The 23,651-nt window shown below is 37.4% G+C and overlaps 1 long non-coding RNA gene across 1 annotated transcript in view; it reads left to right on the top strand.

Annotated features, from left to right (window-relative positions):
• Gm14066 overlaps window positions 1-23,651 on the top strand; it is a 50,581-nt gene that overhangs the window by 2,851 nt on the left and 24,079 nt on the right. The window contains exons 2-3 of the long non-coding RNA XR_375033.2: window positions 5,225-5,305; window positions 5,884-5,984. This is a non-coding gene — a long non-coding RNA (predicted gene 14066). The remainder of the gene's footprint in view (window positions 1-5,224; window positions 5,306-5,883; window positions 5,985-23,651) is intronic.

Raw genomic sequence — 23,651 nt, 5'->3', positions numbered from 1 at the left:
TTAGATTTATTAGTAAGGCTCTATTTTAGAATGTGTGTGCTTTAAAAAATTAATCTATATGTTTATCTTTGTCATTAATTGGTTAGTGTCAATAGATTATTCTTAGAATCAATAAATAGATTTCTTCTATCTTTATTTTTTCAAATTTATTTTAATTACTTCTAGTTATTTTGCTTTTCTGCATACTATTAGAGCTATCATGTCTGAATCTACAAAAATGTTTCTCGGATTTTTATAGTAAGTGTGCAAACCCCATCAATTTAGGGAGATTGACATCTTCGCTGTATTGAGTCATTCAATACATGAACATAGTACATACCATTTCTTTTTAGCTCTCCTGATTTATTTCATCAATGTTTTGACACTTTCAGCAAATTCTCAAAATGCATTTTCTTAGATATATGACTAAATGTCTGTTTTGAGCTATTATGATATTACTTCTTTCGTTTCAGTGTTGATATACCTATTGGCAGCATACAAATTTAATTTCTGTTCCTTTTTACTCTGAGACTTTGATAAACCAGTTGTAAATATTTCACATGAATGTATTTAAAAACCGATGTTACATCCTTACCTATTTATCAGAATTCTGAACCCAGAAGTTTCATTTTTTTTATGAGTTTTATGAGTTCACGGTATGCAAAGCGAGATAAGGGTGCTTGGTGCTAAGCTTGAGGACTTGAGTCTCATACACAGAACACACCCAGCGAATGAATCAATTCACACAAGTTTTTCTTTGCCTTCCACACACAATGGCATACACAAAGATGTACACTAAGACACACAACACACTAAAGAAATAAATAAATTATTGTAAAATTAAGCTATGAAGTCAATTACCTTGTCAGTGATGAAGATATTCAAATGATCTACTTCATACTTAGTCGCATGTAGTTTTAAAGTACAATTGTATTCTTCTTCTGCATCATTTCTATTATTAATAATTTGTATTTTCCCCCCTCTTTGATAGTATTGCTATAAGTTCAGAAGTTTTATTGTACTTTTCAATAACCAATTCTTTTTGTCATTGACTTTTCTCTTATCATCCTCCTGTTTGTAATTTGATTGCTTTCCTTAGTATTTATTATTTCCATTATTCTGGTTGTTTTGGGGTTTATTTTGTTCTCCTTCTTTTAGGTTCTTCTTTTTTTTTTTATTGGTTATTTTATTTATTTACATTTCAAATGCTAACCCCTTCCAGTTTCCCCTCCACAACCCTAATCCCCTCCTTCCTCCCCCTGCATCTATGAGGGTGCTCCCTCACCTGCCCACCCATTCCTGCCTCAGTGCTCTAGTGTTCCCTATCATGGGTCATCAAGACTCCACAAGACCAGGGGCCTCCTCTTTTAGTGATGCCAGATAAGGCAATCCTCTGTTGTCTAACCATCTGGATCTATGGGTAGCCCCTGTGTACTCTGGGGCTAGTAATTTGATGACTTTTTTTTCCTAAAAATTATATATTTTTCTCTCAGTACTGTCTTGGCATCCTGCCAATTGTGATACACAGTATTTTCATTTTCAACCAATTAAACACAATTTATAATTTTCCCTGTTATCTTCTCTTTAATTCATTGGTCATTTAAAAGTCTGCTGTTCAGTTTGTAGATATTTTGCAATGTTCTTTTAATCCTGTTATTGATGTTTTTATTTTACTGAGGAAAAGAATTCTTTCTATATGATTTCAATTCTTTTAAGTGTGTTTACATTTATTCTGTTGTCTAGAATACAATTAAATTGGACAAGGTGAAGGTGTCCAGTTTAATTTGACAAATATTACCTAGACCTTGATGCTTAATGGTATTTTATTTGGTATTTTATGAGGTATAAAATGAGGTATTTTATATCTTTTTTGCTCTGTTTAGCTTTTAAAATTGCTCAAAAGTAAACACTGAAGTCTCCATCATTAGCCATGCTGATTTGCTTTCCCTTCATTCCTATGGGTTTTTTGCTTCAGATTTTTTTGTAGGATTAAAAATATTTTACTTATTAATTTTTATTAATGCTGATGAGTCAACTCAGAATCCAGTATCTGCTAGGCAAGCATCCCACAATTGGCTGCTTTCTTAGGCTTTGCAATCATGTTTTCTGGCAATAAACATTTAATATCACTATCTTTCATTGGAAAATTAATTCATCTATTATTACAGAAGATTATTATATAGTCTTCTATTGTATTTCTAGTAAATGTTTTGTTCCAAAGTCTATTCTATATGATATTAACAGCCTTATGTATTCTTTTAGTTATTATTTGTCATAGAAGTAAAGCTAGATTCAGAGAAACCTTGACTAGATTTCATTTGCTCCCAGTGAAGAAACCATTTTATTCAAAGTGATAATGGTCAGCAAATTGAGGTCAGATATCTCGCAGGGTGTTCCTAATGAATTCACCTTAAAAGTGCAGATGGGAAGTTTTAAGTGTTTGAGAAATTTCACAGTCATCCGAAGGCTAAATTTTTGGAGCTAATGGCTTGAGGTTCAGTGAGTGTTTTTGAATAACATTAGAACAAAGAAAAGGAGTACATTATCCTGAAAGAACTATGACATTTAAAACAATCAACTTGTAGAAAATATTGATATTTTCAGGATACGAGTTGACATTGCTGTTTTAAACTCTCGACTTAGATTGCTTATACAGGATTAGAAAGCCAGTGTGGTTGCCCCTTTCCAAAAGTAGCCTAGGAAAATGGCTACAAGGATAATTCCTGTGTACAAAGGAAATTTGGTCCCTTTATAAACTTGGCAAAAGAGCAGGATCGTCTTCACCTTTCTCATGTTTTTCCATGAGGCCCTCACATGGGCTGACATTTCCCCGGGCAGTGAGCTGTACTGTGTTCTTTCTCTGCTTATCACTCTGGGGTGAGATGTAACAAACTGTCACTGCTTCTGCCTGATCCTCCAGGACTGCTTTTCCCATTCTTGATAATCTCAGTGATGACAGATTTTCTGTCTGTCTTCCTGTAGCCCCAGATTGTTTTAATTACTGCTTCTGTGTCTTGTTAGATGGTAAACTGTGAAAATGTCCCCTGGTTATTTAAGTTTCTTAGTTTAAAAAAATTTTTTTAAACAAAACAAAACAAAATGAACACGCATGATTGGACCAAAAGGCAGTACATATGACCTAGGGACCTATTGATCTGTTATTCAGTAGACAGGTAATTTATCTGCTCTGCTCTCTCCTTTTAGACTGCATATATATATATATAAAATTTTATATATAAAATTTTAGCTTACATTATTGACTGAGTGTCTGAAGGGAGATGAAGGATTTTTGTTCTTCACTATTCATTTCAGTTCCTAAGTTATACTCCATCCCTTGACTGTTTTATTTACACAGAAATGAATAATGGGAGATGGGAGGACAAGAGTCCAGCATGGGCTCCTGAAGGTTGACACAGCAGTGAGGTGTGGGCCTAGACTAGATAGTGTGACATTTATGTTGATCTCATAAGGAAGACAGATCCTCCACCAACCCTAAGTGTCCCCGCTTATAACATGTATAGCAACAAAACAGCTTAATTTGTATGCACATTTCAGGGTGCTGTGTTGATTGTAGGTAGTTCATGGAGGAGCTTGTTTAGCTCCTTGTTTGCTATCCTTAGTGTTAACTGAAGTGGTAACATAATCTAATGGAGTGTCCAGTCAGTATAGGAGCTTTCCAAAGTTTCATCTGAGTGAAGACTTGAACTGCATTGATGTTATTAAGAAAATGGGAGGAGTTAATTTTATATCCAGCCATTGCTAAAGTTGTTTATCAGCTGGAGAAATTCTCTGGTAGAATTTTTTGGGTTGCTTATGTATACTATCATATCATCTGCAAATAGTGATACCTTTATTTCTTCTTTACCAATTTGTATCCCCTTGATCTCTTTTTGTTGTCTTATGGTTCTAGCTAACACTTTGAGTACTATATTCAACATATATGGGGAGAGTGGGCATCCTTGTCCTGTCCTCGATTTCAGTGGGATTGCTTCAAGTATGTCTCCATTTAATTTGATATTGGCTATTGGTTTTCAGTAAATTGCTTTTATTATGTTCAGGTATGGGCCTTGAATTCCTGATCTCTCTAATACTTTTATTATGAAGTGGTGTTGTATTTTGTCAAATGCTTTTTCAGCATCTAGAAGATGATCATGTGATTTTTTTTTCTTTGAGTTTGTTTACATAGTGGATTACATTAATGGATTTTCGTATATTAAACCAACCTTGCTTCCTTAGGATGAAGCCTACTTGATTGTGGTGAACGATGGTTTTGATGTTGTGGTGGTTTGTATATGCTTGGCTCAGGGAGTGACACTATTAGGAGGTGTAGCCTTGTTGGAGGAGGTGTGTCACTGTGGGTGTGGGCTTAAGACCCTCACCCTAGATGCCTAGAAGGCGGTCTTTCACTAACAGCTAAGACGCAGATGAAGATGTAGAGCTCTCAGCTCTGCCTGTATCATGTCTGCCTGGATGCTGCCATGCTCTCACCTTGATAATAATGGACTTAATCTCTTAACCTGCAAGCCAGCCCCAATTAAATGTTGTCCTTTATAAGGCTTGCCTTGGTCATGGTGTTTGTTTATAGCAATAAAATCCTAACTAAGCCAGATGTGTTCTTGGATTCGTTTTGCAAAAATTTTATTGAGTATTTTTAGATTTGGTCCAGTTATACCTACTATTCATAGTGTTGTATTGGGAAAAGTTTTTCTAGGTGATAATGTTTACAATGATGATGGTAATGGATTATTCTTTTTCCTAGCTACCATTCTCATTGCATCATAAATGTGTAGATTGATATATCTGCAATATATTAACTTATTAAATATCTAATTAATTCTAATAATAAGACTGCATAGAAGATGTCATTGCTTGCTTATACTACAGTTGAGAAAACAAAAGGCAAGTATAACAGTGACAAACTGGTAGAGCTAGAGGCTGGTAAGTTTCAGAAACCAACCAAATTTTAGAACTTTTAGGCATCTTTCTTTTTCCATATGAAGATAGAGTTCCTTTTGCATAACTGTACATACCCTGTCACCTCTATACAAGGAATCTAAATATGTCACTACTCATACTCTATTCGTACTAACGATCACACTCTGTTAGAATGACATATTTGACAATGTGCTAAATAGCCCTCTGCTATGAATAGCCCTCTGAATGAATCAGCTTGCAGACTGGAAGGCTTGTTCTGGTTAAATCGGTTCTAATCTTGACTTTTTCCTTTCTTCTTTTTCTTCTATAGCTCTCTGCCAACTTTGGAAGCTCCTGTTTCCATTCTGAATTGCTACCCCATTTTCTGCCTTGAAGCTTGACTACCCTTCCAGTAAGCACCTAACAGCAGCTTCAGCACCAGGGACAGCGTATTTTAATGAAGTGGTAATGAAATGGAGAGTTGGGCAGGTCTTGATTGAAACAGAGTGCTCTGATTAAAGATTACAGTCCATCCCCATTTCTTCATGCGAGTCTGATTTTCCTTCTGGTTATGAAGCTTCTTCGTAGTCATAGATGACTGCAGTGCAGTTTGTATATGCTGTGCCTCCAAATAACTTTTAATTAGACATTTAAATTAGACCGGTGCTGGTTCACTGAATCCAGAATTTTTATATTTCTCCAATCTAATTATTAGTTGTTTTAATACACCAGTTCATAGCTTGTCATTTATTTTAATATTACTGACTATGACATTAACACTGTAATTCCTAAATTGTCTCACTAAGAAAATAACTTAAGAACAAATATTACAAACAATCAAATAAAGAAGGAAAACTAGCTTAAGGCATCAACTCCATAACTAGAAGGTAGGTCTTTTCTAAACTGAGGAGGAGGAATAATGAAGCACATTGTAATATGAACGGAAATACATAGGAGAACATCAGAGATTTCCTTTGTCTTTTGGTCAAGGTGGAAGTGAGGAGGCTCTGTCCTGATGAAGACACATCAGGCTCTTGATGAATCCATTCCAGGCTGTCAACAGGTCAGAACTGTGTTCTGTCACAGAGTGGGTGAGTCTTCCCAGGAAAAGGGAGTCAGGGCCATGAAGTAAGGAGTTAAGCAAGTGGAAGAACATTTCCTAAATGTTACATTTCAGGCATAGTTCTTGGGACTTTCCCCAATTCAATACTCTCAAATTGGTTATTATGTAGTAATGTTACTGTTTTCACTTACAGAGGAGAAACTTTAGGCACAGAAAAGTTAAGAAACTTACCCAAGATCTCACAGATATAGTCACCAGAGGGGAGCAAGAATCTGTACTCCCTGTCTCCTGAATTTTCACTTTCTGTTCTCACCCCTGAATGTCAATGTAGCGAGCAGAGAAAAACAGCAAGTTGGCCTGAGCTGTCAAGTCAGATGATTGCAAAATGGTGGCAGTTCTTGGGTAATAGTGCAGCTACTGTGAGTACTCAATATGAACATTTGTGTTATTATGCTGAGCTCAACAACAGGCACAGAAATATTACAGTGAACAGAAACTGGATAATTGGCACCTGCCTTTGAGGAATTCGGCAAGATCCACTGAAGTCAAGAGCCAATCATTAGAATCTCAGGTCTGTTAATTGTGTAGGTTTTCTTGTGGTTACCTTGACTTCTCTGGCTCCTTCAATCCTCGCTGCCCTCAAATTCCTGAGCTCCATCTAATATTTAGCAGCGGTCTCTGCATCTATTTCCATCAGCTGCTCAGAGAAGCCTCCCAGAACAGATATGCTAGGCTCCTGTCTGTAATAATAGCATTATATTATTAATAGTGTTAGGAATTGGCTCTTTCTCTTGGCATCGCTCTCAAGTTATGTCAGTCATTGGTTGGGGATCCCCTATATTTCTGATCCAACTTTCTTCCTGCATACCTTTTAGGCAGGATAAATGTGGGGATGAGTTTTGGTGTTCCCATCTCTCCATTGGAAGTCTTACCTAGTTACAGAAGGTGGCCATTTCAAGTTTTCTATCCTCTATTGCTAGCGTCTTAGCTCGGGTAACCTTCGTAGATTCCTGGGAGTTTACATTGTCTTAGGTTTTTAGCCATTCAGAAGGATATAAAATGTAATCTCACAGTCATTTTGATTTGGATTTCCACGATGACTAAGGATATTGAACTTTTCTTTAACAGCTTCTTGGCCATTTGAGGATTTGGGATATTAGCATTCTTTTGGATTTAGGGTTAGTGAAGAACTTTTTCCATTCTATAGGCTACTGTTTTGTCCCATTTGCCTTGAAGAAACTTTTCAGTTTCATGAGATCCCATTCATTAATTGTTAATCTTAGTGCCTGAGTTGTTAGCGCTCTGCTAAGAAAATCTTCTCCTGTGTCAATAGATTCAAGGCTGTTCCCCACTTTCTCTTATATCAGATTTAGTGTATCCAGTTTTATGTTGATGTCTTTGATCCATTTGGAGTTGACTTTTGTGCAGGGTGATAAATATGGATGTATTTGCATCTTTCTAGATGCAGACAACCAGTTAGACCGGCACCATTTGTTGAAGATGCTTTCTTTTTCCATTGAATAGTTTTGGCTTGTTTGTCAAAAATCAAGTATCTGTAGGTGTATGGGTTTATTTATGGGTCTTTGATTAGATTCTATTGATCAACTTGTATGTTTTTATGCCAGTACCATGTGGTTTCATTATTATTACTCTGTAGTAAAGCTTGAAGTCAGGGATGACTTCTTCCAAAATTCTTTTATTGTACAGGATTGCTTTTGCTTTAGCTATCCTGTTTTGTTTGTTTGTTTGTTTGTTTGTTTGTTTGTTTTTTCATATGAAGTTGAATATTGTTCCTTCAAGATATGTAAAGAATTGTGTTCGAATTTTCATGGGAATTGCATTGAATCTATTTATTACTTTTGGTAAGATGGCCAATTTTATTATGTTAATCATACCTATCCATGAACATGGGAGATCGTTATATCTCCTGATATATTCATCAATTCCTTTCTCCAATGCTTGATGTTCTTGTCATCAAGATCTTTCACTTGCTTGGTTAGAGTTATACCAAGATATATTTTTTGTGGCTATTATTAAGGGTGTTGTTTCCATAATTTCTTTCTAAGCCCATTTATCATTTGTATGAAGGAGGGATACTGATTGAATTTGAGTTAATTTTGTATCCAGTCACTTTGCTAAAGGTGTTTGTCAGCTGTAGGAGTTCTTGGTAGTTTTATGAATCATTTATGTATACTATCATATCTGCAAATAGTGATACCCTGACTTATTCTCTAATTTGTATTCCCTAGATCTCCTTTAGTTGTCTTACTGTTTTATATTAAACTTCAAGTAGGCCCTTGGCCCTGTGAAGGTTCTCTGCCCCAGTATAGGGGAATGCCTGGGCCAGGAAGCAGGAGTGGGTGGATTGAGGAGGAGGGTGGGGGGGGGGAGAGGAGAGGGGATTATTGGAGGGGAAACTAGGAAAGGGGATAACATTTGAAATGTAAATAAAGAAAATTTCTAATAAAAAAAAAAAGAAGAGGAGAGAGCACTTCAGGAGAGGACAAAAATCAGTCAGAGATGAATAATGATGCCCCTCCAGGGGCCTACTCCACCTCTCTCTGAAGATGGCTCAGGATCCCTAGTACACCACCCTTGACCTGGAGCCAAGTGTAAATGCCTACTTTCTTCCACCAACATGTTATTGCATCTTTATTCCTTAAGCACTTGTATGTGAAATAAAATAGATTCTCAGTTAAAAAAAAAAACTTCAAGTACTATATTGAATAAACACACACACACACACACACACACACACACACACACAGAGAGAGAGAGAGAGAGAGAGAGAGAGAGAGAGAGAGAGAGAGAGAGAGAGGTGTGGGGAGCAGAGGGGAGCCTTGTCCCTGATTTCAGTAGAATTGCTTTAAGCTTGTCACTGATCAATGCGATGTTGGTTATTAGCTTGCTGTTTATTGTGTTTATTGTGCTCAGGTAAGGGCCTAGTGTCCATGATCTCCTCAAGACTTTACACTTGAAGGGGTGTTGGATTTTGTCAAAGGCTTTTTCAGCATCTAATGAGATGACCATTGCTTTTTTTTCCCCTTCAGTTTGATTATATGGTGGATTACATTGATGGACCCATCCCTGTATCCCTGGGAGGAAGCCAACTCAATCATGGTGGATGATGGTTTTGATGTGTTCTTAGATTTGGTTTGTGAATAAAATTTTTTCTCTTAGTATTTTTATATCAATTTTCAAAAGGGAAATTGGTGTGTAATTCTTCTTCTTTGGTAAGTCTTTGTTTACAATATTTTTAGCAGTGTGTCTTAATAGATTCTCTTTCCCCTCCATTTTCCCTACTCCAAGATCTACCTAAATCACCAGTCTCTTTTCTTTTGTATTGTATCATGCATTCTTTGCCTGGCATATCCACCTCATCAGCTACTTTTTTTTTCTTATCTAAAATCTCCTTTATAGTATTTTACCCACATTTACGTGCATTTTCTGCACATTATCGTATTTTACCCAGTTTACATGTATTAATACACCCATTTGAAATGGGTTCAAGAACTGCCTATGGCCAAGAACATGTGGTTTTGTATTTTTTGTTTGGATTTTTTCACTTATACTTTCCAACTCCATCCATTTTCCTGCAAATTTCAGTTTTCTTTAGAAACACAACATATGGATCTGAATTAGGTTCAAAATAGAGGTTTGGTGGAATATTAGTGAAATGTCGTGTGAAACATATGTCAACTGTTAAAGCAGAATAGTATCACATTTCATCTCTGTCTTCTACATGGTTTTAATTATTGGAGAAAGGACTCTACCTATGATCTAAACTTAGCCAATTAGCTGATCTCTTCCAGGACCCAAAGAAGCACACGAGTACAGCATGAACCCAATGAAATAATACATCTGTGTACATGATAAAGGTAGTGTCCTGCTTTGGAGTTTTACAGACAGGATACTATTGCTATTCCTCTTGCTTCTTACCTGGTCATTCTCTTGGCTTCTGCCACCTATGTTCTAACAATTCACTAATGCATTTTGAGCTCTTAATATATTTTTGTTAGATTCATTATTATTTAAAATAGATAGAATAAATGTTTAGCACTTGTATTACATAGTACTAAGTCACTAATTCCGATAATGTCTCCAACAGCAGTTTAATTGTGGAAACAGGCACAGCAGTCCTTTGGTGTGCTTTTACAAATGGCATTCTGGAAAAAGCATGTCCTTGCATCTCAGAGTTCCTCTATATCCACACGTTGCCCAGGTATTTGTGACAATAATCACCCTGGCTTTTTTCATGCTAGAGAGCATCAATAAGACTTTGAAAGGCGTGGGGATCTTAAATTTCCTATGGTGTGAGATAAGGCTCTTTCTCATTACTCTAAGAATAGCTCAGCTTCCAAAGCTGTTCAGAAATCTACAGAGGGAGAGCTGGCTAGCGGGCTTGCAATAAACTCTTATTAACACTATCAAATATAATCTGTTTTTGTCTTGACCTCACTTTAGATTCTCAGCAGGTATAATGGACAGATTTGTAAGGTTTCCTTTTCCTTTTTAAAAGACTAGATAAATGTACCTTTTCTCTCATCAGATTATAAATGTCCAATGTAAATGGAAAGTTCATTGCTTTCCTTGATAACAGACATAATCTCCCCATTGGATGCCCCTCTGTCAGAAGACATATGAGATAGTCCCAGAGATTGTTTTCGGCTAGAATTGGCTGAGAATGAGCTTAATGTCCCAGTCTGTGTACCTTAACCTCTCTCTGGTTAATGCAATAAGAAAAAAAATATATTCACTTTCAATGTAGAAAAGAAGTGTACTTTCTCCTGCTTCCAGTTGTACTTGACTGTACTAGCCCTCTATAGCTTACTATAATTGCCCCCAGTGTCCAAGTCTTCCAATTAGATTATGTTCTCTTATTTCTTTTGACAGGTGGCTGGCTAGGAACAGTGTGTGAAAGCATGAGAAACAATTGGTATCTAATAGAGCAATCAAGGACTACAATAATTAGCTCAGACTAAAAGTATAACTTCTTATCCCATCAGAATAGAGGTCATTGACTATGTTTGTCAGTTTGTACATTTCAGTATGTGTTCATGCTTGTAATCTCAGGTTTTCATCTTTGATACATGGGAAAAGCAAGGCACACACAACATCTACAAAGTCTGACTGAAGTCACATAGCAGTGGTGGTTTTGGGACATTTGGTTCATGACTTACTCATTTTCTGTGAGGGAAATAGGATATTTGAAAGCAAGTGGGATTTTAAATTATAACTCCAGAGTTTCTAGCTGTTTTCCTTCTTAACTATTTTGCTGGGAAAACCAAGTCATACTTTTTATTTATCTGTGAAATAGTAATAATAGCATCTTTGGGTTGAGATGAGGTAGTTTACACAAAACAATTTGTATTATATTTTATCAATTATTAAATGATGTGATCCAGTATGTCTGTTGTTGAACTTTACACTGAAATAACATTGTGAAACTGTAGTTAAAATATCTTGCTTTTTTAAAAACTTAAGCATCTGAGAGAGTTATTTTTTCTTGTTTTATATGTTATTTATTTACATTTCAAATGTTATCCCCTTTCTCAGTTTCCCCTCCAGAAACCCCCTATCCCATTCCACCTCCCCCTGCTTCTATGAAGGTGCTCACCCATCCACCTACCCACTCACACCTACCTCACCGCATTGGCCTTCCCCTACACTGGGGCATCAAGCCTTCAGGTATACAGAGGGTCAGTAATTTGAACAGAGAGTTATTTTAATTGCATAGTATTCCCTTTTTCTTATTGCTTTTAAACTTTTAAATTGAAATTAGATTCTTCTCTCAAACAATACATTCCCACTATAGTTTCTTCTCCCTCCACTTCTAGCTCCCTCTACTTCCCCTCTTTCCAAGAACCACTGACCCTCATTTTACTCTTCAGAAAAGATCAGCTCTCCAAAAATAATAGTCTGACAAGAGAGAAAAAAAGACATGAGGCAATCAAACACCCTAATATTGAGACTGGACATGGCAACCCAATAACAGAAAGAGTCTGAAGAATAGGTAAGATTCAGAGATACAGCTGCCACCACTGTTAGGAGTCTCACAAGAGTTCCAAGCTAAAGCAACATATATGTAGAGGATCTGGTGCAGAACTAAGCAGGCCTTGTGCTTGCTGTTTGTCTTTGTGGGCCATATGAGCCCTACTTAGTTGATTCAATGGGCCATGTTCTTCTGGTATTCACCATCTCTTCTGGTTTCTATAGTCTTTCCTCCCCTTCTTGAACAGGGGTCCTGATCTCTGAGGGGAAGCATCCAGTGGAGAACTGCCCTTCACCTATGTATACTAGTGTTTTATGAAATGTTAGTGTTGGACAATATTGGGTTTAATATTTTTACATTTTCAGATGAGGATGAAGAGTGAGGTATTTACTCTAGTCAGAGATTTTTAGTTAACCAAAACTAGGTTTCTGAGTCTCTGTCTGTTGCTTTGAAAAACAATATGAACTAACCAGTACCCCTGGAGCTCGTGTCTCTAGCTGCATATGTATCAGAAGATGGCCTAGTCGGCCATCAGTGGAAAGAGAGGCCCATTGGTTTTGCAAACTTTATATGCCTCAGTACAGAGGAATGCCAGGGCCAAGAAGTGGGAGTGGGTGGGTGGGGAGTGGGGTGGTATGGGGGACTTTTGAGATAGCATTGGAAATGTAAATGAAGAAAATACCTAATTAAAAAAAAAAGAAAAATGATAGGGAATGCACTTAACGAACAGAATTAAGTTACTCAGAGATATTACAGGCAATTCAAGATAGTATTAATGGCCACTGTCTATAGTTGTAAAAATGCAACTAATTCTCCTATTCTGCATAGTTTTCTACAAAATGTTACATGTAAAAGGCTACAGTTCGCAAAGGAGTTAATTGGGACTTTATGTGACATAATACTCAAATGTGTGACAAGCATGTGAAGGAAGCTGCATTCATCACCTGGAAAATTCAATTTAACACCACAGTGATACACAGCTCTGTACTCACCAAAATGTAATGCATAAATAAATAAATAAATAAATAAATAAAAAATAAATACAGAGAATAAGAGCAGAATGATAAAATGCTAAGTGAACTTCATGATAATACTGTTGTAGATTTAGGACAATGGGAATTCTTATACTATATTGCAGAGATTTAAAATGATCTGACTGCATTGGAAACTGACAGTTTACAAAAGTTAAGGTTATGGATACTTTATGATCTAGCAAATATCCAGTCAAACACATATATGCAAAAAGACATCTATAGGAATTCATATCATGGTTTATACACACACACACAAACACACACACAAATACACAATATGTAGAAATGAGTAAACTTTAGCCAGTACAACAAGCAGAAGTATATTTACATAGCAAAACACTATAGTCAATGAATGGTTCCAGACAAAAGAATAAACTACATATGAGTTAATTCATACAAAATTTGGAAACAAATTTATTACATTAGGAATCAAGGTAGTGGTTACTTTTTAGAGGGATGAGGAGGAAGGAGAAATGAAACAGTGGTTGAAACTCCTGCACGATCTAGATATCAGCTCTGTAATTAAGCTCAGTTTGTGAAAATTCATCAGATCATACATTTACAATCTATGTATTTGTTATAGTTGTAGATTGTAGCCGCCTGCGGCCACATGAACTAGGTTCCTCTGAAAGGCGGGCTGGGGCTGAAAGAGATCAGATGGTGAGAAAAGAGAACAAGGCCAAGACAAACCTTTCTGTTCAAAGCCTCTGAAGTTTACTGAGAATCTGTGCTTATAAAGATGGTAAGCCCATCCCCCACCAGCCCATTCTTGGTGTCTGGAGCCAGCCAGTAGGCGATCTACAGGGTGTGTCTCCAGAACATCTCTAGGACCTTTCAGCAGGAAACAGAGTCTTGGAGAAGAGCAAATAGAGCCATCAAGGTCAGAAGGCTCTACCCTACGTAATCTCCTTCTTAGTGGCAGCAAGGTCAAAGTCTGGATCAGCCTGCTTCAAGGCTGAGGGAGGCTACAGTAGATTATATGCTGATAAAGTGTTCAATAAATTGTAACTTTCATCAAAGTGCCAGGGCCAGAACTCTTTAGGAAAATATTATTCAACTGTAGATTGATTATGATGAAAATATAGTCCATCATTCACAAATTACTTCCATTTAGTCTAGCATCTGCTGTGCACCTGTACTCCCCAAGAGGCACAGTAGGTTAAACAATTAAGATACCAAAAAGAATTGTAACAGGAGGAGATTAAGCTGGGGATGCATAGGCCATGGAAGCAAAAGGAGGGAAAGATAAGTTTTCCATTGAAACAAAGATGAAAGGGTGAGTTGATGAGGCAGAAGCAAAGTGAACATCATCATTTGAGGCAACAAGGAAGACAGATCGTAGAATGGAGTCTGTCATGTGGTGACTGGACTGATAGAGTGCTAAGTGAACAATGGCTTAGACCAATGTAAGTGACGAAGATGGGGAGGTAGGGGGTTCTCTCTTTCTAATAAAGCATGCTCCTATCAATAGCTATCTTGGCTAGCACTCTGTAAACCCTGTCTCATGCATTTCTTTTCAAAAGTTTGAGCCAATTAGCTAGTCAGAGAGAGAGAGAGAGAGAGAGAGAGAGAGAGAGAGAGAGAAACAGAGAGACAGAGACATGCAGAGAGAGACAGAGAGACAGAGAGAGACTAAGGTTGGAAAAGGAGAAGAGCTGAGAAGAAATGAGAGGAGAAATTAGACTCTGGAATGCTCTTTTTTCTATACTAGAGTTAGAGTATAGAGTTAGTGTGAAGAGTTAGTTTTATGGCAAAAAAAGTGCCTTAGGTAAGTATAACACACACACACATCACATAAGGTGGTGGCAGATCCTATTTATACATGGAACTTTAGATTTGAATATTTCCAGACATTAGCCTATAATCTTAGTAGTCTAAAGTAGAACCCAGCTTTGAACATACTACTGTTTTCCTAAAGTTTCATGTTTTCCATAGAAACACATTTCATCCATAGAATTATCTCTGATTCTCCTACTTCATGTTGCTTATCAAATACATATATGCATGCAATAACAATTAGTGAAAAGGAGACCATGGATTTTAAAGGATAGCAGGGAGTGAGTATATGGGAAAGTCTGGATGAAGGAAAGGGAAGGGATGTTGTAACTGTAATATAGTCTCAAAAAAAATAAAGCTAAAAGTAAATAAAGAAATGAATGAGACACCCATAGAGGCCATTTATAAAGGCTAGAGTGAAACTGTAATGTACAGTTATCCCAAGCACAAAACACCAGAACAGATAAGCACATAGAGCATATGTGCACGTTTGTATAGGAGTGTGAAGATCCCGAGTTATAGTCCCTCTCAGGGATCCAGCTCATGCTAAAGTAACACTGACTTATACATTCATGTTACCACTCCTCTCAAGAAGAACAACACTTCAACAGAGGCTAAAATGACTTAATCCCAAACACCTGTCTGTACCCATGGGTGCTAATAGTGTAAGCAGTGCACTGGTTACAGAGCAGAAGACAGGACTTAGAATCAGAAATATTACTTGTCGGGCATGGTGGCGCACGTCTTTAATCTCGGGAGGCAGAGGCAGGCGGATTTCTGAGTTTGAGGCCAGCCTGGTCTACAAAGTGAGTTCCAGGACAGCCAGGGCTACACAGAGAAACCCTGTCTCGAAAAAAAAACAAAAAAAAAAAAACAAAAAACAAAAAAAAAAAAGAAAGAAAGAAAGAAAGAAAGAAAGAAAGAAAGAAAGGAATATTACTTGACTTAAATGTATATTAATTTTTATCGCTTATGTAGTCTTGGTCAACGGAATAGTGTGTCAGAACCTTCCCCTTAGGAATAAAGGTTTCAGGGGACTGGTCACTGGGTGAGAAGTAGCAGGGCTTCTGGATCAGAGAGAAGAAGAGGGCAAGTGACTTGCTTTTTGGAAGGGGGACAGGTGGAGGCCAAGATTTATGTATATGAAATTCCTGCTCTAATTTCAGAAGGCATGTTGACATTCTCTCACTACTAAAAATGCTATACATTTATAGCAATTTTACTCTGATTGCATCACTCAGATTCGCAAATGTCTATAGTCGTAAGGTAAGCACTGGAAGGGTACTGCAGTAATGCAAATGAAACACTCTGAATTCTGCTCTATGGCTAATTCTACACTCACACCAATGTACCTGTTCCCTACAATCTTGCATCTCTGAACCTTGTTCTCTACAGCCTCAGCACAAAGCTAGAATGTATTGCTAGTCATTTATGTATATGAAATTCCTGCTCTAATTTCAGAAGGCATGTTGACATTCTCTCACTACTAAAAATGCTATACATTTATAGCAATTTTACTCTGATTGCATCACTCAGATTCGCAGCACAAAGATGCCTTCTCTGCTTGTTTCCTTTTTATCTAAGAATATAACATCCCTGACTTGTTTGTGAGACCGTACTTAAAGATTTTTTTAATGGTAATTCTCCGTGACAGACTCATCTTTCTTCGTGTCTTATGATTTGCAATCAAGTAGAACAATTAAATTGCAGTAACAGTTGCCTGGAGATAGGAAATCTGTATGTAGGTGAAGGAGAAGTTTTCCTTTTTATTGCTTTTCAATCTTCAATTTAAATTAAAAGGCAATTAAAAATAATACTTCTCAGTTGTTTGGTTCTAGGTTATTTTATTTTATATTTTTGAGGGTATTTGCATACTTGTGCATCATGTGCCTGGTGTTTATAGAGGGCAGGTGAAGCTTTTGGATACCATAAAACTGAATTTATTGGTGGTTTTGAGCAAGTATGTGGGTATTGGGTATCAAATGAGGTTTCTCTGGAAGAACAGGTATTTTTAACCATGGAGCCATCTCTGCAGCACCAATTCTTAAAGTATAAAAGAGAATAGGTTTGTATGAATAGGAGGAGGCACTTAATTATGTTTAGTGCTAACACACATAAAACATGATGTGAAAAGAAATTTGATTGCAAAATATGGAAAAATCCAGTTTCTTACTTAAGGAATATATTTTTGTCGCTACTCCTGAACACTGATGAGTTCCTTCCTCAATTATAATAGTTAGTTGAGGGGCACAATAAGTGCCAAATCACTTTCCAGTTTTGCTAAATAAGCTATGATAAAAATGAAACACAAAACATTAAGAAAATGAAGTAAACAATAGAAAAAATGGGAATTTAAAAAACGCATTTGAAATGTTCACACACACACACTCAGAGAGAGAGAGAGAGAGAGAGAGAGAGAGAGAGAGAGAGAGAGAGAGAGAGAGATGTTTTTCTGTTGATAAAATGCCATGATCAAGGCTACTTTAAGGAAGAAAGTGTTTATTTGGGCTTAAGGTTCACAGTGGTACTATGCTACCCGGAACAGAATGCTGAGAGCTCACATCTTGAACTGCAAAACCAAGTGGAGAAAGCATCTGTAAATGCCTGAGTCTTTAAACTCTCACAGCCCACCTCCAGTGATATCCTCCTCCAACCTCCTAAATCTTTCCAAACAGCGCCCACAGCTGGAGACCAAGAGATCAACTACATGAGCTTATGGGGGCATTCTATTTCAAACTAAGACAATTGTCATTATTCCAAGCAGATATTTGCTTTGTAAAATCACTCATAGCAGAGAATTAGCAAATATTGAACCATGGCTCCTTAGAGGAAGATAGAGATAGGTTCTTGTATGCTCCTCTGCAACATTTGACCATTGTGCTGTTTGTGTTAATTGAGTTCTTTTAGCAGTGTGCTTATGAGATGAGCTAGTTTCATCATAGATGAAAACCTGCTCTTTCCTATAAACCTTTACTATATAGCATTTGTCAAAATCATAAAAAACTTCTTTTGCAATGTCTTGAAACTTCAGAAACTGCAAATTTATTTTTTTTCATGCCACAATCTTTTTTGAAACATGCAAATCAGATGGAACTAGGTGAGAATGATTTGGCGTTTTGTTTGTTTGTTTGTTTGTTTTTTTCTGGTTCTGGATAAGAGGACAATAAACTTCCCTGGCTTTCAATTTTAGAACAATTATCTAGTTAGTGGCCATATTAGACATGAACAAATGTACCCTCCTTACTATCTTCCCATAGCTTTTTATTTTTTCACATTCTATGGTTATTTCTCACCAACTTCACAGAGGAAGGAGAGAGTTCTATCTCTTCTTGGATGTGCCAGGTTGTTGAGTTATGACTGTTAAACTCACAGCATTGTGACCTGTGAATGACTGAAGCTCATCCGAACCATACATTTTTCTCATGAGACACGGTTAATGTTCCTGGACTTGAAAACACTAAATAGTGTTTGGCACTATGCAGAAGGCCACTCTAAAGCAAAAGAACAAGCAAAAGTGCAATAATGAAAAAAAAAGTGGCTTGGAGCAAATGGAGAGGAAGAAACCCCGTTATAGTGTGGTGTATCAGACAAGAAGACAGAGTACTCCCTTGTTTTATTTCAGCCTGAAATCTGCACTTTATAAAATTCCAGAGTTTCATTACTGCTTCTATCCCTGTGAATGACTGTGAAGGTTCTATGAGCTTGGGATCATTGATTGCTTTCAGTGAGTACATAGAGTTTTGAATGCAGAAACTATGAAAAATGAGGCTCTAGTGTATATTTGTGCTACTTGGTTCTCAGTATATCAGATCTGGGTCATTCAAATAGAATTTGTTTTGAGTATTCTTCATACACCCAAAGGAAAAATTCTTTGGAAAAGTAATTACAGAAGATATCTTTCTACCTAGCTCTCCCTGTGTTGGTATGCTTCATTCCTTACAATATCTTATAACATATATTTGTTTTACTTTTTGAGATTACAATAAAAATCACATCATTCCCTTTCACTCCCCACCCCCAAAACTATCCCATATCGTTCTTGCATGTTTTCAAATTTATAGCCTTATTCTTCATTGTTGGTAGATATGCTTTTGTTCTAATCCTCAAATGCTACATTTTAAATAAAAGATTGGGGATATGAAGTCTTGGTTTTAAATTTTACTCCTAATATATATAATATTTGTATATATTATATATATTAGCTATGACATCTTTGTCAAGCTGCCAAACTTCAGGGGAATTTTATTTTCTTAGCTAAATATATCACAATACTTTCCTTCTAGCAACACTTCATGAATAAAAGTATTTACCTGTCACGTATTAGGTGGTAATTGATTTTGTCTATCTAGATTGGTAGGTAAAGTTTTGTTAGGATTCATATAAAATAGGGGATTAAACGTGTGGGTCTGGGAGTCATTTACCTGCTCCTACATTTTTTTTTCAGTGTGAAATTGTAAATACAGTACTGTGGTGAAGCTTCTTTGAGCATGAGTCCCTGGGTAGCCACCACATGGACCAGAATCCTAACTGACACATTCTGTGACATGGGAGTGAAATAAAACCATATTGTACTCTGACAACCTCAAAGCCTAACTGTGTGGTGGCAGTAGTGTATCACAGAACAGATTCAGGAATTAAATAACTTTCTTTGTATAGTCAAGATAACACTGATAAATACTCAGAGCCCATATGCCTGTAGCCTTCCCTGGGAGCAAACAACCACGATGGTTATAAAATTATGAAAATGAAGGGTGGACTTTTAAGAGCTTAGTAAAGAATATGATGTGTTCAGTCCATCATCAATGGGAGGGGTGAGGTGTGTGCCAAACAGATGGTACTGTAAGAAGCGAACGGCTCAGCTCGAGGAGGAATTTAAGTTGTAGTAAAATCCAACACAGGGATAAGAGGATATGGAAATGATAGTCTGCTAAAAAATGTTCCAGGTACAGCACAGTGAGTGTGAACTTTAACATATGTTTAAGGGAGAAGGCACTGGTTAAACCTGGAGCAGTGTGAAAGCATTCTATACAAGGAAGCCATTGAAGACTTTGGAGTAAGAGGATAAGTGTGGCAAAAGCCGGCTGTGGAAAGACTTCAGTCCCCCAGATTGATATGTGAGTTGATGCTGTATGCAGAGAGCACAATAAAAGACCCTCTTTTCATATTGATTAAATGCAGAGCTAAAGCTTCTAGTCCTAGCAGGGAAAGAGCGGCCCTTTCAGAAGTATAAAAGGAAGAATGATTATACATGACCAGTTTTATCTGTCTACAAAGGCACCACAATGCTTTGTAACAATAATGACAACAAACTAGTAATGGTCCAGTAGTTTAGAGCCTATGTACTGTTTTTCCACTCATGGTAATTCTGTATTTGGTGTGAAGCATATTTAGGTTGGAATTGGCCTGAGTCCAATTCATGTCTATTCCACTTGTCTGGTTCTACAGGAGCTGTAAGCATCTGGGATGTTTTCTTGCCACATTAACACATGTGCAAGGAGATAAAACCAACTGCATAAAACAAGTACAGTTAAAACCTCTGAGCAAATTACAATGATTCACATTCCATGATGCAAAACAATTCACACAGACAAACCCAAAGCTAAAGGGTAACACATTACATCTTTCCACCATAAACTCACATGAGGCAAAGTATTAGAATCAGTTTTTCAATCTGTCATACCACTTTTGGCAAAAGGGAGATTTACATTCATTCTCGGATTTTGAACTAGATAGGAACACTATCCGCTCTGTTTAATTAGATCCTGGAGCAATGTATTCTTAAGCCTCAAGTCCCAGACGGTGGATCTCTTTTAGTGGGGCTACTTCTGTGATCTAACACCTCAACAAAAGCATTTGATGAAGTGAAAGTGTATTTGGTTTGTAGGGATCATTATAGAGTGTAGGGCACAGTGAGCTCACATCACGGTGGAGAGAAAGCTGGAACAGGCAAGTGGCAGCACTCAGGAGACTACCTCATGCCCGAACTCCTGTCACTATATTCTGTCCAGGTCCCAGAAAAATGGATTAGTTCTTCTGTAGTCAAGTGTGTCTTCTTCCCCTCAGTTAATCGTCTTTTGAAACACTCTCACAGCATTCACAGGAGTGCCCACCAATCTCCTAGGGGATTCCAGATTGGTCAAGTTTGCAATGATATATAACCTTAATACGATTCGTTTATTTCCCCTATATTATAAGAGGATACATGGACTTCAGGGATTAGTTTTGGATTGAAAATGTAGTCATTCTACTTTAGACACTTGTCCATGAAGACCGTCCTTGTCCCGGAATCTCTAGATTTCTCTAAGATATTGGTGAATTACCTTACCATCCGTGAGTCTCATTTTCTTGACCTGTGAATTGGATGTATTAGTCCTAGCATCTGCATACTCAACGATGTAAGACAGAGCATCTAGAACATTGCTGGGTTGTGAGGTAGCTGCCTTTTTGCTAACTCATTTAATTCACACAGTGTCGCTATCAGGCAGGCATTTTTCTAATCTCCAGAGTGTAGAAGCATCCAAAGAAGAGTAAGTTTTCTCAAGTTGTACTGCTAGCTAATGAGGTGTGTCTAAATCTTCCCTGTCCAGCTCCTATACATCCAAATCCATCTTAGAGAATACTGGTGCCTTGCCATTTAAAATAAATAAACCAATACTATTCATCTGTGCTTATATTTATAAAAATATTATTTTAGGTATGTTTTTGTCCTCCTCCAACAATGCTATGTTATAGCTATATTTTATCTAGTTGCTTGCCTTTACTCAATTCTCTAGTTTAGAACTCTTCTGGTATCACTAGTATAAGTGCATCTTAAATAAACTTTTACAAATGATTTAATAATTTAAATATATGTGTACATGTTTTAGCTCTTCCATCATTATTAACTCAATGGTCCTATACAGTTTGCTTATTAGCAACATTGTATTGGTTACCCTGGTACAATCATCCCAAAACACATAGATATGCATTCCTTTCTCGATTTCCTCCTGGAAACCCCCTATTCCATGCCCCTTGCCCTGCTTCTATGAAGATGTTCCCCCACCCACCCACCCTCCCACCCACTTCTGCCTTGCTGGCATTCCCCTACACTGAATTATCAAACCTTTATAGGACCAAGGGCCTCCCCTCCCATTGATGCCTGACAAGGCCATCCTCTGCTACATATGCGGCTGGAGCCATGGGTCCCTCCATGTGTACTCTTTGGTTGGTGGTTTAGTCCCTGGGCATTATGGGGGTACTCTTCCACTGGTAGGAAAGGGGTTGTTTCTGTGACAGCAGAAGATGTTGGGAGAAGATGGCGAGACATGATGATAGAGGAAAGGCCTTACATACTGCAGGAGACTCAGGATCCAGGTTTCCTTCCCAATTTTCACTGGGCCTCCAGGGGTCAGTCTTGTTTCTGATACTTAGCTGCTTCTAGGGGAAAACCACTTAACAAAGGCAATTCTTTTCTCTTACAATGGACAGAGCTTTATTTCCCATTTGCTTGCACTCAGGAGGCTTCTGAAATTTTACTTATTTATTGACAAATAGACTGGGGACTTTTGTTTCGAACAGAAAGGACAATATGGGTGATGGAAGAAATTATATTTCACCCATCTAGACTGGTATGCCCAGCTGGCACCATTATAAAGCCCTTTTAGGAGCCTCTTGGCCTCCTGATGCTTACATTATGCTTAGAGCAGCCACGCAACATGATAGATTGCCAGTCACTAAAGAAGTCTCTGTATCCAGGATTAAAAAAAAAGGGGAGGGGGTGTTTTGGAAAAAAGGAGAACTCTTCCAAATGGTCAAAACAGAATGTAGGTTTTTCTTAAAATTGTCTTATGGCAATTGATAGTAGTCTTTGTACTTAATCAAAATAGTCAGAACACAATTAAGAAAAATCTGTTCTTCTGACAGTTTATGAAGTTCAGTCTTTGGAAATTGGATATCAAAGCTTGATTCTCACTTAGTAACCAAAGCTATGTAATTAATTAGTTCATGCAGGGTTCGGGAAGAAAATGGCGTTGCTGCGTTACAGTAATAATCCCAGTTGTTGAGTTATCAGCAAACTGCAGCTCCTGTCTCAGGGGAAAGAACCCTGTAATTTAACAAATCACCATGTTTTGGGCTTTAACATTGCACAGGCTTTGCAATTTCCATCTGCTCCTCTGCTTCATTAGTATTTTATTGTTGCTACAGTCAGAAACATTTTGATAGTTTTTCTCCCTCTAAAATAATGTGCCATCAACTATCTTCTGTCATTCCTTTTGGATACCTAAAAATGCAATTCCAGTAGAATGTTAAATAACATTTAGGGAGTATTATTTTGGACATTTCTCCATGAGTCCAAGATAGCTACCTTTGGCTACACAAGAATAGTTGCTTTCTGTATGAAAACAAATATTGAAATCTTTTATGGAGAAGAAAAATGTCCTCTTATACGTTGTTGTCATCTTTTTATTGGATGAGAACATGATAAAAAAATCAGTGTGTTTGCTTGCAAATGCGCATACATTCAAATGCTCATAAATAACCATACTCTTTTCAGTTTAGGATATGCATACAGATCCAAATCTCTCTCTCTCTGTCTCTCTCTCTCTCTCTCTCTCTCTCTCACACACACACACACACACACACACACACACACACACACACAAATATCCATTGAGTGATGGAGGAAGACACCACTCATTATGACATAAATATACCAGGACTGTGCTATTTTGAAAGAAAGACATGTCCCTGAGAAAGTAGCCAGTTGTTGTCCAATGCCTTCTGGAGCAGATGGGTTTACATCCTGACACAGGTGTGCAGTTCCTTTGGTAGGACAGTAGCCAGCTTGGTCCCTATGAGAGCTGCAGTTTTGACATGATGAGAGCATTCCTGCACAGCAGGCCAGGCATCCTAT

This window comes from Mus musculus, chromosome 2 (assembly GCF_000001635.26).
Source record: "Mus musculus strain C57BL/6J chromosome 2, GRCm38.p6 C57BL/6J".
Classification (NCBI taxonomy): domain Eukaryota; kingdom Metazoa; phylum Chordata; class Mammalia; order Rodentia; family Muridae; genus Mus; species Mus musculus.
Note: the sequence above shows the minus strand (reverse complement) of the source record. Positions and strands in the feature narration are given on the sequence as shown.